This window comes from Nymphaea colorata, chromosome 6, assembly GCF_008831285.2.
Source record: "Nymphaea colorata isolate Beijing-Zhang1983 chromosome 6, ASM883128v2, whole genome shotgun sequence".
Classification (NCBI taxonomy): Eukaryota; Viridiplantae; Streptophyta; class Magnoliopsida; order Nymphaeales; family Nymphaeaceae; genus Nymphaea; species Nymphaea colorata.
In genome coordinates, this window is record NC_045143.1 from 1 (window position 1) to 14831 (window position 14831).

Below are 14831 nucleotides of genomic sequence, written 5' to 3' on the forward strand. Positions count from 1 at the left end.
AAAAGTTTGATCTGATTCTGGATTACATTGATGCAGGAATTTTTTTTTTATTGGCGTGCCTAACATGTCTGTTTACCTTGGTTGTGCATGGTAAGTAGGACGCTCCTCTGTTCTTCGGAAACTGATGCTTACATGTTGATAAATTAGCAAAAGGAGAGATAGTGTTGATTTCAGCTTGCTTGTCTTTATACAGGCCAGCAAGCGAGAGAGGCAAGGGACACACACTCGAAGCAATAGTCTGCACTTCTTCCTGTCAATTCTGTCACCACCTGCAATATCCACCAACCAGCTTGGGTTCCATCATATTTGTAGCATTAATTCAGAGTTTTTTCAGTGATGCATTTTTAGCTTTTAGGCTCCACTGTTTGGAAGCTTTGAGATGGTCGAATTTATTTTTCAAAAAAAATTCCCCGAAAAATGATCCTGCAACTACGTGCTAAGTTGCAGGTTGAAAATCATGTTAATAAGGTTATGGTAAAACTAAAAAAGAGAATTAAGCAAGTCGATCCGTCGCTGGCCGATTTATCGCGTTGGGTTTGGATTGACGAAATGAGGAATTCGTATTGCGTGGGTCGGAACAAATTACTTGCGGTCAACCTTCACCGGTGATGTTGATGGCCGGTATTGCATCTATAGCGGTGATAAATTCACCGGTATACATTCCTCCGGCGGTGATTTTCGTCGCCTGTATACAGGTCTAGCGATGAAGATATGCGCCGCTATAGGTGATCTCTTCCGGTGATAATAACCGCCGGGAGAAGCAGCTATAGCGGTGAGCCCTCCACCGGTATAGATAAGCCAATGAATCTATACCGGTGAAAATTGTCATCGTTGTACATGTATACTGGTGATCCTCCACCTCTAGTTTCGCTGCTTTCTTTAGAATTTGGATTGAGAGGAGTGTTCTTCGTCCCTCCCCTTTCCTTAGCACTTCCGTGTAAGACAAGTATTTTGTGTTCTCCTCCTCTCTCTACATATGAAAGGAAGTTCGGACTTTTTGAGCAAATATTCTCACGTAAGTGCCTTATATACATAGTGCCATTTTCACATATGATCAGTTGCAGACTTTAATGATTTTGAGAACAAATAATATCAATCGGATACAAACCTCAGGAAATTAATATATTTAGTAATTTCTGTAAATTATAAACAACCAAGCTCCAATTTGGAAAACAAGACCCTAAAACCTCTTACTCACCCTCCTTTCTACTTTGTTATGTAATTCCTTTTTGTAAAGTAGAAAGCGAGGAAAAACCAACTTGTCTTCCCAGGAGGTGGAAGCAAGTGGTAACCTTTGAGGCCGACACCACAATCGTCGGCTGCCTGAGTAGATTCCATTGCTGGTTAACTCATTAGCATTGTAGAGAGGAGGCGCCATGTATTGTTGTAAGTAGTTGCAGAGTGATGTAATGGCTTTGATAGATGTTAGCGGACTAGTCTGCTACTTGGTGCTGGGCACTAAAGTAGTCGTCAGCTCACCGACACCGAACCCATTCACTCAACTTGCCATTAAGCTTTACTGGTACACGCAATCAACGGGTACTCTTCACGCACATCGTTAATTTCTAATGGGTAGGTGTAGGTCCTCTTCCAAACTGCCACCATCATTGATGAAGCCGGGTATACAATTCCGCCGTCTGTTCTTGATTTTTTTTATACTTCGTGCTGATGTCATCTGTCTTAATAAAACGTGGAGGCCTACCCTCTGTAAAATAAAATTCTTGACAAATTTTTAGTACGATATGACATATATTGCCCTTTATACTTGTTCTAGAATTTAGTGCTCCTCGTTGATATCTACTCTAACTGGAAATTCTAACTCTAAATCGAACAGGGCGGGCCCAATACCGCCCTAGTAGGTGTTCATGCTTTGACTGGAGATTTTGGTGCCGACATAGACGGCAGGTCGTGTTGGTGCGAATCTTTCTCCCAAGCTTTTTCACGAATGATCATTTGAGATGAACTTGATCATGATCTTCACATGGAAACCCGAGCTTTCCTACGCATGTGAATTGATTGATTGTAGTTCTTCATATATGTAGTCATTAGAGGCATTTCCATCAATTTGTTTCAAATTGAAAAAGAAAAAATGAATTGTACTACATATTTGAATTTTTAAATCTCACTTACTTAGCCTTTCAAAAATACACTTAAAAGGAAAAGACTTAATCACATCAGTACAAGGCACTCACAAATGGTTGAGACATGTCATGCGTATTTATTGTTCAGGCAAACAAGAGTTCAATTTACTTCGCTTAAAAGCTTTAGGTAGCGTTTGGGCAATTCCTTGACAAAATGATTTTTTAGAAAACTTGGTTTTGTAAAAATGATTGTTTAAATGAGTTTTAAAAACATAGCTTTTATGTTTTGATGGGTAGACAAAAACAAAAAAAGGTTTTGTGTGCAAGAAGGGCCTTGGTTCTAAAGTAAAACTCCATACCATCTTCTACCCGAAGCCCCGTAGGCTTTAAAAACAGTCTATTAAAGATAAAAACCAAGCCCCTTTTGTTTAGTTTGGGTAGGAAAGGAAATTGATACTTAGGGATGTCAATATATTTGATTTGATAGATATTCGATCCAACCATTTCAAAAAAATCGGGGTACCAAAAAAAAATTAATACCTGACTAAGAAATCAGATCCAATTTGGATTTAAAAAACAACTGATCGGATCTAGATTTGGATTCGTATATAGATATTTCATAAATATCCGATCAAGTATAAATAATTATCCGTTGGCATTTCCATTGGATGTGAATCTGATTTTGACATTCACATTCGAATATTTATAACTTTGCCCCGAACACCGCCGACCTGGACGGTGAGTCTCCTTGTCACGCCCACAAGTTTTCAAAAAGGCAGTTTATGAAATTTTAAAACTAAAGTGTGTTTTTGAAACACTACATAATATTTAGGTCGATTTTGAAATTTTGGTGAGGGGAGGTTTATCGAGCCCTACCCGCCTCTTTCCTTCTTCTTTTCTAAAATTCAGGAGCATGGACAAACTTTCTGCCCGTTGGGGCATAATTTCTGTTTTTCGTCCTTGTCCGTGGAGAAGCCGTCTTCCTCCTCTTGCAGAAGCTCTCCGCATGCAGCTGCCCATTCTCGTATCGCACGTCTGCATCAACTCCTCTTCCACGTCTCTGTCGAGGTGAGGCGCAGGCTTGCCTCTTTCTTTCTCGTTTTATTTCCAAACAGCCTGTGTTTCCCCAAATCGCAGCCCTAGTTGTCGTCTTCGCCTTTTCAAGATAGGGAAGGTTGTTTTAGATCTGCTTTATGTTTGAAAACTTGTTTAATTGGATCATAAGTTTGCAAAAGGACCTGCTTACAGCATGGATGTTATATATGAATATCGGACTTTCATGCGTTGTTGTTCTTCTTTGTTGGTTGCTAAATACTTTTATCTGTTTAGTTATATTTGGGCCTGTCCATTGCCTAGGATTAATGACATTATTGGCTTTTGCTTCAAATTGTATTTGCAAATAATAAAAACTTTACCGTTCCCAAACAATATCTAAGTTTCTCTCTCTCTCTCTCTCTCTGTGTGTGTGTTGTGTGAAGCTTGAGGGTTCGAGGATCTTGTGTATAGCTTCTATGACTTCCTCCCCCTTTTCTGGTCAAAGCTTGTGAATCCTTTTTTAGCCTTCGTCAACTGTAATGTAGAATCTTAAATTGAAACATGTATATCTTGTACTTTGCTCTGTTTTGTGTTCGGCAACTGTTGGTTTCTTTGTTTGAATCAGAGACATCATCCAATTGACACAAAACGGGACAAAAATAAGTATCCAGGAACAACGCAAGAAACACTCTGATAAGAATCCTTCGTTTAGGTGATTTGCATCATAGTGGATGTTTTATTTCTCTGAATTAACATAGCATGCAAACTTATATAGTTCCAAAACCCTATTCTATATAGAACTGCCTCTAATTTTGAGTTAGTTTTGACCATGCTAAATATCTGAGTTTGCGGAGCAAACTTTGCTGCTTTTCCAAAAGCAGTTGAGACATGCCAAAGCCTTCCTTTAAACTTTTGCAATGCAAACCTGCAGGGAGTAGGGGCCTTTCTTGACCATTTTATTGAACAAAAATTGAAGCTATACACAAACATACGAATAGAGCTGAGGTAGAATTACACTCTAGACATACAATGAGTGTACAAAAGCTATACAGCAGTAAACCATCAAACACGTGACCCCAACAGGAGAACTAACACACAGCTCCTCACACCGGAAGAGTAATCTTTTCCAAAGTTTGGAGTGGGATGAGTCTACAAGCCATGTTGAAGATATTAGGGAAGAATTTGAGGCTCATCTTTAGATCTTTCCTATAATTGTGCTTTTCTTGCATTTGCAGTTATGACTTGTGACCTAATTTTGGTGATGGCTGGTCAAATTTGTCGTGGGAAAGGGAAGGCTCAATGAGGCAGCACATTGTTGTAGACAGGCTTTAGCAGTCGCTGTCTGGTATGCATTTTTTTTTCCTTTTCTTCTTCCTTTCCTTCTTCATTGGTGGATTGCACTTGTCTAAGACAGTCTTATTGTCAAAAAAAGTTTCCCCTTAATGCTGCCCCAATTAATTGTCATAGCAAACTTTGGGAATGTGATGAAGGTTCATGGTCCATTACAAGAAGTGAGGTGCTTTGTTCTTTGAAGAGGAAATCTGTTTTCTATAAATTATATAGAATGACAATTGTTTGATTTCTTTGCTAATGTACTTTACATTTTCTTACTATTCTTGCCCTGTGTGCATGAGTGTTGTATCTTCTTCTTGGGTGCAAGCATTTTGTGTTTTGATTTTCTTACATGCGAATATAGTTTTCTGAATTTTGTGTGATTTTTTACTATCTTTGATAGTTTAATTAGGAAACATTGTTTTTGAGAATTTTGTTCTACTTTGTACAGAAACTGGGCAGAATAAAAAAAATACAAAACAAATACCAAAGTTCAAAAAATTCTGAATTCTGGTTTTCTAAAATCCTCTACTTCTGTAGAATAAAAAATCCTTAGTTTTGGTATCATCTCTTTACAATATCATGTCTTTTTAACCCAGATTTATGAACCCGTCAGAAATCGAAAAGTCTGCCTTTGTTCTATATCCGAAGTCCGAACACTTTTTTACTTTCGCTTTTGCAGACAACCTTACATCAAAGTCTAACAGTGTCCAATCCTGTTGTTGTCGTTATCATTTCTCTAATGATTTTACAAAAGCCGCTTTATAGGATTGGTTTATCCTAGGGTTTGTTCAAGGAAAGAGAAGAGCTTAACCTAAACCTCTTGCAAAACTTTCAATCAGTTGATGACCTATTATTTATACATTTATGAGAACTCGTCACCCTTAAACCACCCTTTTATGTAGAATATCATATTTTTATAGCAGAGTTGGTGAAGTTCATTCTTCTTCCTAGTCTACCCCATTTGTTTTGCATTTGCCCGTCTCTTTAGGGAGTAAAGTTCATTCCTCCTTGTGATATACCATTTGATGTCAAGAACTTTTTTAAAAGTTTTTTTTTTAATTTTCTTTAAAAACATTTTAAAAATGGCTTCTCTCACAACGATATGTCTGTGCTTTACTCTTAGTATCTTCTTGAGTAGGAGAAAATTTCAAGTTTTTGTTGTCAATCTATGGAACGGGAAAGCTGAAAAATCCTAGATGTGAACAGTAAGGAAAACTCCTATGAAGCTGAGAAAGTCAATCCTAGGAAATGCTATTGATTCCGGTGTTCAAACATTTACAAGGATTTAACATGAAATATACTGTGAGAGAAGCCACAATGCTCTGTAAGATCTTGGCAGGTAGCAAAATGAGGGTTGAGAGATGGGCTCGGGGCTTGTGTAGTTGTTCCTCTAAGTCAGTAATCATGAGTACCGGGTAGGCATAAAGCTGATTTATGTCTATTTCGCGAAGATAATGACTTACGAACCTTTGGCTCGTCGAAAACTCGTAAGGTGAAGCGGGTTGGACACGTGACAAAGCTACACATAACTACCAAAGCGGTGGAGCTTCGTAGTAGCCTTTGAGGTGGTGAGGTATTCCCTCAAAGGTGAAGGTCGGCCTGAAAAAAAAAAAAATCAAAGGAAAAGAAATCAAAAAGGCAAAAAGCTGAATGCAAAAGAAAGAAAAAGAAAAAAAGAAAAAAAACAAAAACAAAAGGTGCCTGCCAAGAGATGAAAGACATGAAGGCTAAACTTGCAGGAATTGAATGTGGCAATCTTTCGTAGATGTGTGATTTTGGGGTCAATATCTGCTCCTTTTTTTTATTACCTAAGACGTCGAGGATGATTCCTTTATGTTCACATTTAGAAAATTGAAAGATGTCCCTTCTAGAGGTTCGACAACATTGATGCGAAATGAATCCTAATGCTTGTATGGTAGTATGGGTAAATGAATGACATATTGTTTGCACAACACGAGCACTCAAGCTTATGAGTTAAATTGATAATTTTGAACTATTTCAAAGTAAAAACTTGACATCTCTTGTTATGTTTCGAGGTTTTTTAGGCATAAGAGGAACTAACCAATCCCCTTTGGTCTTGAAAGGTGTTTGCCATTTCATTAACAAATTACTAGTCCCGTTCATGGAATAGATGAAGTCATGGAACTCCTCAAACCTAGTCCACTTATGCTGAATGTGACAAATTGTCCATCTTTTCCTTTGTCTTGGGAGAGACAGATCATTTGGAAACCTGACCCATTATTCCATCTTAATTGAGTCTCCTCAACCCGTTGAAATGCCTTGAAACTGCTTTTCAATGACATAACCCAAACTTAGGGTTGAGGCTGTCATGGAAGGTCTCTTATCTGTTTTCAAAAGAACCGGTCAATTTTGAACTGTGACATTTTTGAAAAGTTACATCCTTTGAAGTTGCATGAGTTTTGTTTTTGGCTTCATCTAATATTTGTCTTGGCTTGAAATACATGGTTTTGCAAAATGGGGTGGAATTATTCTTCATCATCATCAACTACCCACCCATGCCTTTGCTTCGACAGCTGGGTCCTTCATAGATTTGGACCAGCTTATTATTCAGTTCTTCCTTGTTTCTTCTTGTGTCATGTTAGTCGAGAGACATAAATTGTCCATCTTTTCCTTTGTCTTGGGAGAGACAGATCATTTGGAATCCTGACCCATTATTCCATCTTAATTGAGTCTCCTCAACCCGTTGAAATGCCTTGAAACTGCTTTTCAATGACATAACCCAAACTTAGGGTTGAGGCTGTCATGGAAGGTCTCTTATCTGTTTTCAAAAGAACTGGTCAATTTTGAACTGTGACATTTTTGAAAAGTTACATCCTTTGAAGTTGCATGAGTTTTGTTTTTGGCTTCATCTAATATTTGTCTTGGCTTGAAATACATGGTTTTGCAAAATGGGGTGGAATTATTCTTCATCATCATCAACTACCCACCCATGCCTTTGCTTCGACAGCTGGGTCCTTCATAGATTTGGACCAGCTTATTATTCAGTTCTTTCTTGTTTCTGGATATTTTAACTAGTATGTGTTTGTTTATCCATAAATCAGGACAATGTCCTGCATTGGGGAAAAATTATGATATTATTGAATCTTTTCTCATTGATGCTATTTATGTTGTGTCACTCATTTAAGGCTGGCTGTTCGGCCTGCTCCCCGTCGATTGAGGCTATTGCTTTTAATCTAGTTCTTCCCCTTTCCATAACCGAGATGTTTTTCCTACATTGGAGGAGAAGGTGGGCTGAGGTTGGACCAAAACTATATCAGAATGTAGGTTCTTTAGGCGTGAAAATGACACAACTAATGCTTATACTTTTTTTTCCAAGACTTTCCTAACACTTGATATGGCAAGCATTTTATGCAGAGGTTGGGCACTATTGCATGAATTCGTGAACTTGATCCTAACATTATGGGTTTTCCTGAATTTGGTTGCTTGCCCATGCCTGGTGTGATTGGCGAACCAAGAGCCTCTAATGCCATTCACCATTCAACGACAACTTTTCTACAAAAAGCAAAATACTTTATACAACCAAAGGAGGTTGTTGAGTTGGTTGAAGGCATCCTCAGGAATGTGTTGTTGATGTACTGAACATGAAATAATGTCTTTTCTTTTTATGTTTGTTGTGGTTTAATGCATAATGTTTGTTGTGGTTGAAAGCATATGTTGCCAGCAACCAAAACTGGTTTGATATCGGCATTTCCAATGGGTTAAACACTTGCTAGAAGATAGAGTCTATACATAGGATTGAGTTGCAACTCATTACCAAGAGATTGGAGTAACTTCGGATCGATGAAGGCCGAGAGGTATGCTTCAAAGGTACAAAAGTTACAGCAGTAACTGCTGTTGTATATACATACAGAAGCAACTAGGCCTTTAAGGTAGTTTGTTAATTAATCTTCATGTACATTTGTCACAGAGCAAAGTTTGCTGGCCTAACACTCACCTTGGGATAGATGTTGATTGGAGAAAAAAGAGGGGATATACTAGTCTTGATCATACACCCAACATACAGTAATTGAAAGCAGCACTTATTATGACCATTTCCCTGGTTGGATGGAAGGCACAAGGTATGTTTGCACACTGATACTTAGACACCAATTAAAAAACTGAGTCGACTTAAAACCAGCTGATGGAGGTTGAGAGTTCGATTCTGCGATAGTCTCTTGGCATAATCTGGTAGCTTTAATTTAATTTACATCCAAATTTCACTTACATCCAAGAGATGAATGTTAGCCCATATTTGAAAAAGGAACCACAGACCGGCCCCTGTCCTTGGGCACACTGCTTACTAGGAAGTTGGTGAATCCAATCCTTTTTCTTCTTGCTTTGTACAGAGGTTCGAATGTGTGAATTCTGAAGCACTCATCGCACATTCAACCATGCATGCGCACACCGATGTGGTGAATAAGATGATTAATTAGCAAAGGTAAGTAACAAGTACATAATAGTCGTCATCAGGGAGAGATAATATGCCTCAATGGATTTAAATCCCAATTGACGAGGTATTCTTCCATGTCCTTCTGGTGTGAAGCATCATGATCACAAAGCGATTCCATGATGCTAAGAATGGGAATTAAGTTGGAGGAAGCTGCCCCCAGCCTTGCCCCCTAAGTATTCCAAGTATGTCAAGGCAGCATAGCAGTTGCTTGGTGAGGTTGTGAATATTAGAAATGCTTTGAGATCTGAGACCAACAAGAGCCAAAGCTTTCGGACATCCGGTTCCAAGGAGATGGATACAGGAACAAATGCTTCTGTAAGACCACGATAGGTTTTTGAGAGCAGACAAAAAATCTTACAAGTCATGTAAGTGGGTTTTGCAAGGAGAAAAGTTCAAAGCTCAGAATCTACTATCATCTGATCGGCTCATTTGGATGCAGAAGTATTATAAGGAGAAGGGTTCCTTGATATTTGAGCTCTAAATCTACTCTCAGCTCATGACCAGCTCATTTGGATGTGGAAGTGGGTTTTGCAAAGGAAAGGGTCCTAAACAGTGGTGGAACAAGAAGTGCTGGATTAAACTGTTCTGCACGCGTATATTTTCTATGTTCACCTATGTCCCTCCAAAAATAAAATATCCCTCTCTATGCGTATATTTTTTAGAGCGATATTTTATTTTTGGAGGGGCATAGTCCAAAATTTATTGTTCCGCCACTGCCACTGTATAAATGTATTTCTCTTGCTTTGAGGTCACCGCTCATTTCCTCTGTTTGCATCTTTACATTTTTGGGGTTCTGTCTCAGTTATTTAATTGCCCGTTTGCTGCTATTATTAAAAGTTTTGCAGAGCATGTGCATGTGAGCCACTTATTGATGCAAATTAACTATTTGGATATTAAGCAACAGATCCACCAATTTACTGATCCTCTATGTAAGAAAAACACAATAATCCTATAAACATATGGCTTCTGTTTTATAACGAGAATAAAGAAAGTTAAATTCTGGAAGCCAAAAAGTCGCAACGGCGAATTTGCTTTCCCCAACTCGACAAAACCGTCGCCCACTCTCACCGCCTCTGCCATGCCTATCCAAGAAACGTCTCAACTCTTCTCCTGTGTCTCTCCTATTCTTCTTCGTCTCCTGCAATGCAACCCGTCTCCGTCCCACCTCCCCTCTCCCCTCTGCTTCACATGTATGAATACTTCTCTTTCTGAGTCGGCCTTAGCTCTGATTTACAGCATTCTCATATGACGTCGTTTGAAATAGGCATGCTAACCTGGTCTCTCTCTCTCTCTCTCTCTTTGAGGCTCTGCGTCGACCATCGCTGACGCACCTCTTGCCGTATGTTATCTCTTCTTGTCTCTTCATTCGTTTCTTCCCTTCAACGCGGTAGCCCTCAAATTGGTTGATGAAATGTCAGTGCATATGTACGTACACTGTTGTTTTTTTTTAAATGCCTCAACTTATGTTATTAGTCCACAATGGAGAAAATCGAGGGCGGCGACGATCGCATCAAGAGGATCTCCACGTTGATCCGTGTGATCCCAAATTTCCCCAAGTCCGGTATCTCTTTCTCTATGTCTCTCTCTTTCCCTTGAGCACGGCTTCTTGATTACTTTCGGTGGGCCTTCAAATTTGTGGTCTTGGGTTCTGTTCGTTATTTGCAGGCAGCCGCCATCTACCACTGGTTGTCGGCAGACAGCGAGTCACCTGCAACAGTCATTCCCTGAGATGCGCATCGAAGCCTCAAAGGTTTGAAACTTAGAAAATGTCATGCATCCGAGAGGGGTTGCTTGAAGGGTTTTAATTTTCAAGGTTTTCTGATGATGCCACAGTTAAATGCTTCCAACACCATAGTGCAGGACTTAACCTTCGATTCTACCATGCATCAAAAAAGTGATAGCGGTCAATCCTTTGACTTGTCTTAGGCCTTTCGCATGTATGATTAGGATGCAGAAATCGTATTTCAGTACTCATCTAATTTAAATTTTTGGCGGTGATATTTCAGAAAAGAATAGATTTATATTGGAATTTGGTAGAGTTAGGGTTCATTTAGGTTGCATTGCTATTCCTATGGGCATTTACGGAAGAGAGATACACAAGGGCATGCATATATTCTCGTATGTGATTACCTTTAGTGATCAATTAATGTGTTGATCTTATGTTGTAACTTTTTAGCCTTCTAAGTAATGTTAGACGGCTGTTGTTATAGTTGGAAGTGCTTCAGGTATTGTTGGTCATTCCAGCCTACTGTTGGATGCTTGTCGCTCAACCTTGTGGTTGGTTGAGTTGCACACTAAAGGTTTTGTTTAGGGCTTTTTTTTTTGTGGTTTCAAAAAAGTTAGGAGATAATGGTAATAGGTTTATGGTGAAAAAAACATCTAAAAGGTATGTGGGGGCATTAGCTATTAGAAGGTTCTTTGTGTATTATCGCAAACACTTGTGTATATGCAATTTATATGTGTATGTGTATGATCCATCAAGCTATATGCACAAGTGCGTATATAACCGTAGTCTTACATATATATACATTTGACTATATTAGTAATATATGTAAGCATTTTTATTCTTTTTGTAATTGTATTTTTCTAATTTTTATGTTTGTGCAAGCTCAGCTTGGTCAAATTGAGTCTGACCAAGCTATGGTCAGACCTGTGAGTTTTTTAGGCCTTGGTGCCTTATATTATCACCAAGAGGTAGGGACTTCTCAACTGTATCGGAGCTGAACATCTCTTCTGCACACAAATACCTGCACTTACAAAGCTCAAGTTGAAATTCTCAGGAATTTTGCTAAAGGAAGTTGTGATCCATTTGATATACTACTTGCCTTTTGCTCTTGAAATAAACCTGACCTTTAGGCCAATATTTTCCGATGTTTAAGCTTGCTTTGCTAAAAGTGACACTATGCACAATTTTCAACCTGCTCATAAATGCGAAGAGGGGCATATATTTAAATGCAATATTTTCTTACATTTTAGATCCTAAAGGCCCAAACTGGTCCACATTATCTAAAATTTCCTTCCAAGTTCTTTATTTTTGGACCTAATGATTATGATCTGGGACAATGACAAGGCCCAAGTTCTTTACTCCTCTCCAACAACCTTGTACACATGAAACCTTTGAAATCAATGCCTTTAAAAGAGTAGTGACTGTATTTTGTTTTACAAAAATGCCAAAAAGATACTCCAATGACGGTTTTATGTGTATGGAAACTGTTACTGAGAGCAGGGGTAGTTGTTACAGTTGTCTTTTGGCCGTCGGTTTTCCATGCTTACAATTGCTCTATATTGTGTCGGCAACTTATGGGGATTTTCCATTCATATAGCTGTCTGGCAGCTAAGTTGAGTACCATTTAACCATTAGGAGAGGGAAAATGTGTCCTTATTTTATTACTTTCGGCAGCTTGACACTGTGATTACCGCAGCTGCCTGTATCAAATTCAATAATGACTAGCAAGGGAATGAGTAGGTGTGACACTTATTAAAAATTACAAAATGTTGGTTTTTCAGGTTGCAGGCAAAATGTAGGCCCAAAAAGGAAATTTTTCAAATGTCTGTCCCTTGTCAATGATTGAATAATATTTTTTGCATATGGGCATATAAAAAATTTATCGATTTGTTGGTATGACACTTTGGGATTCATGTAACTAATTTGCATGTCCAAGTTATCCATATTGGTGCTCACTGTGCCTGTTGTCTAGATTTGTACATTTCCAGTCAATAGTTGGTATGAACTGTCAATTTTTGCCTGCAGAATCTTGGTTTGTTTATGGTTCAAAATTCAAATACCTGTTTTATATATCTGCTTATAATGAAATGGATAAAATATGTTGATTTCAAACAAAAAAAAATCTGATTGTTGGAGCTAGAACCGACTAATTATATTCAGAGTGTGTGTTTAAACCAATTTAACACCTTCTTAGTAATCGGTGTGCTTCATGTTCAATCTCTGATCATCCTTCCAAATTTTCTGCTTCAATGCTTTCAGATTATTTCTTTTGACGAAGTAATGCCTTGGGGTTGTTAGATCCATTTGCTTCAACACTTTATGTTACAAAAAGAAGAACCAAATAATAGTTTTGCTGCACCTAACTCTCCTTGCTCCATAGGGTTTTAGAAAGTTGTTCAAGAACCGTACAGACATTGGGATCAAAACAAAATGGGGAAACTTAATATGAAGCTATTGAAGGAAGCATGTATAATGTATATTTTCTGCACATAAGATTCTTGTCAAAGATTATCTTGAGGCACAGGGTGTCATACCGTTATTATTGCCAAACAACCACCCAAGCACCTCTTGGTTTTGCTATGCATCTCTTGAGTTCCCAATGTCTGGTTGATGTAACTAGATCCAATATCAATAAAATAACAAAAGATGGGTCAACCTATGCAGGCCAGGCACTATCTAGGGATTACATTTAATATCTGTTATTCCTTAATATATATATATATATAGATAGATAGATAGATATATAGATATGTATATATGACTAGAATTTCTTTCATTGAGATGTTCTAAAGTTTGATCTGATTCTGGATTACATTGATGCAGGAATTTTTTTTTTATTGGCGTGCCTAACATGTCTGTTTACCTTGGTTGTGCATGGTAAGTAGGACGCTCCTCTGTTCTTCGGAAACTGATGCTTACATGTTGATAAATTAGCAAAAGGAGAGATAGTGTTGATTTCAGCTTGCTTGTCTTTATACAGGCCAGCAAGCGAGAGAGGCAAGGGACACACACTCGAAGCAATAGTCTGCACTTCTTCCTGTCAATTCTGTCACCACCTGCAATATCCACCAACCAGCTTGGGTTCCATCATATTTGTAGCATTAATTCAGAGTTTTTTCAGTGATGCATTTTTAGCTTTTAGGCTCCACTGTTTGGAAGCTTTGAGATGGTCGAATTTATTTTTCAAAAAAAATTCCCCGAAAAATGATCCTGCAACTACGTGCTAAGTTGCAGGTTGAAAATCATGTTAATAAGGTTATGGTAAAACTAAAAAAGAGAATTAAGCAAGTCGATCCGTCGCTGGCCGATTTATCGCGTTGGGTTTGGATTGACGAAATGAGGAATTCGTATTGCGTGGGTCGGAACAAATTACTTGCGGTCAACCTTCACCGGTGATGTTGATGGCCGGTATTGCATCTATAGCGGTGATAAATTCACCGGTATACATTCCTCCGGCGGTGATTTTCGTCGCCTGTATACAGGTCTAGCGATGAAGATATGCGCCGCTATAGGTGATCTCTTCCGGTGATAATAACCGCCGGGAGAAGCAGCTATAGCGGTGAGCCCTCCACCGGTATAGATAAGCCAATGAATCTATACCGGTGAAAATTGTCATCGTTGTACATGTATACTGGTGATCCTCCACCTCTAGTTTCGCTGCTTTCTTTAGAATTTGGATTGAGAGGAGTGTTCTTCGTCCCTCCCCTTTCCTTAGCACTTCCGTGTAAGACAAGTATTTTGTGTTCTCCTCCTCTCTCTACATATGAAAGGAAGTTCGGACTTTTTGAGCAAATATTCTCACGTAAGTGCCTTATATACATAGTGCCATTTTCACATATGATCAGTTGCAGACTTTAATGATTTTGAGAACAAATAATATCAATCGGATACAAACCTCAGGAAATTAATATATTTAGTAATTTCTGTAAATTATAAACAACCAAGCTCCAATTTGGAAAACAAGACCCTAAAACCTCTTACTCACCCTCCTTTCTACTTTGTTATGTAATTCCTTTTTGTAAAGTAGAAAGCGAGGAAAAACCAACTTGTCTTCCCAGGAGGTGGAAGCAAGTGGTAACCTTTGAGGCCGACACCACAATCGTCGGCTGCCTGAGTAGATTCCATTGCTGGTTAACTCATTAGCATTGTAGAGAGGAGGCGCCATGTATTGTTGTAAGTAGTTGCAGAGTGATGTAATGGCTTT

The 14831-nt window shown here is 38.6% G+C and overlaps 2 long non-coding RNA genes across 2 annotated transcripts; both read left to right on the forward strand.

Moving 5' to 3' along the window:
* The first annotated feature begins 34 nt into the window (after positions 1–34).
* On the forward strand, positions 35–518 carry LOC116256791 (uncharacterized). The gene is made up of 2 exons (XR_004173199.1): positions 35–90; positions 194–518. It is a non-coding gene; the product is annotated as an uncharacterized LOC116256791 (long non-coding RNA).
* A 2459-nt stretch (positions 519–2977) lies between these two features.
* On the forward strand, positions 2978–13932 carry LOC116256453 (uncharacterized). The gene is made up of 4 exons (XR_004173133.2): positions 2978–3149; positions 4352–4461; positions 13451–13504; positions 13608–13932. It is a non-coding gene; the product is annotated as an uncharacterized LOC116256453 (long non-coding RNA).
* Positions 13933–14831: the final 899 nt, after the last annotated feature.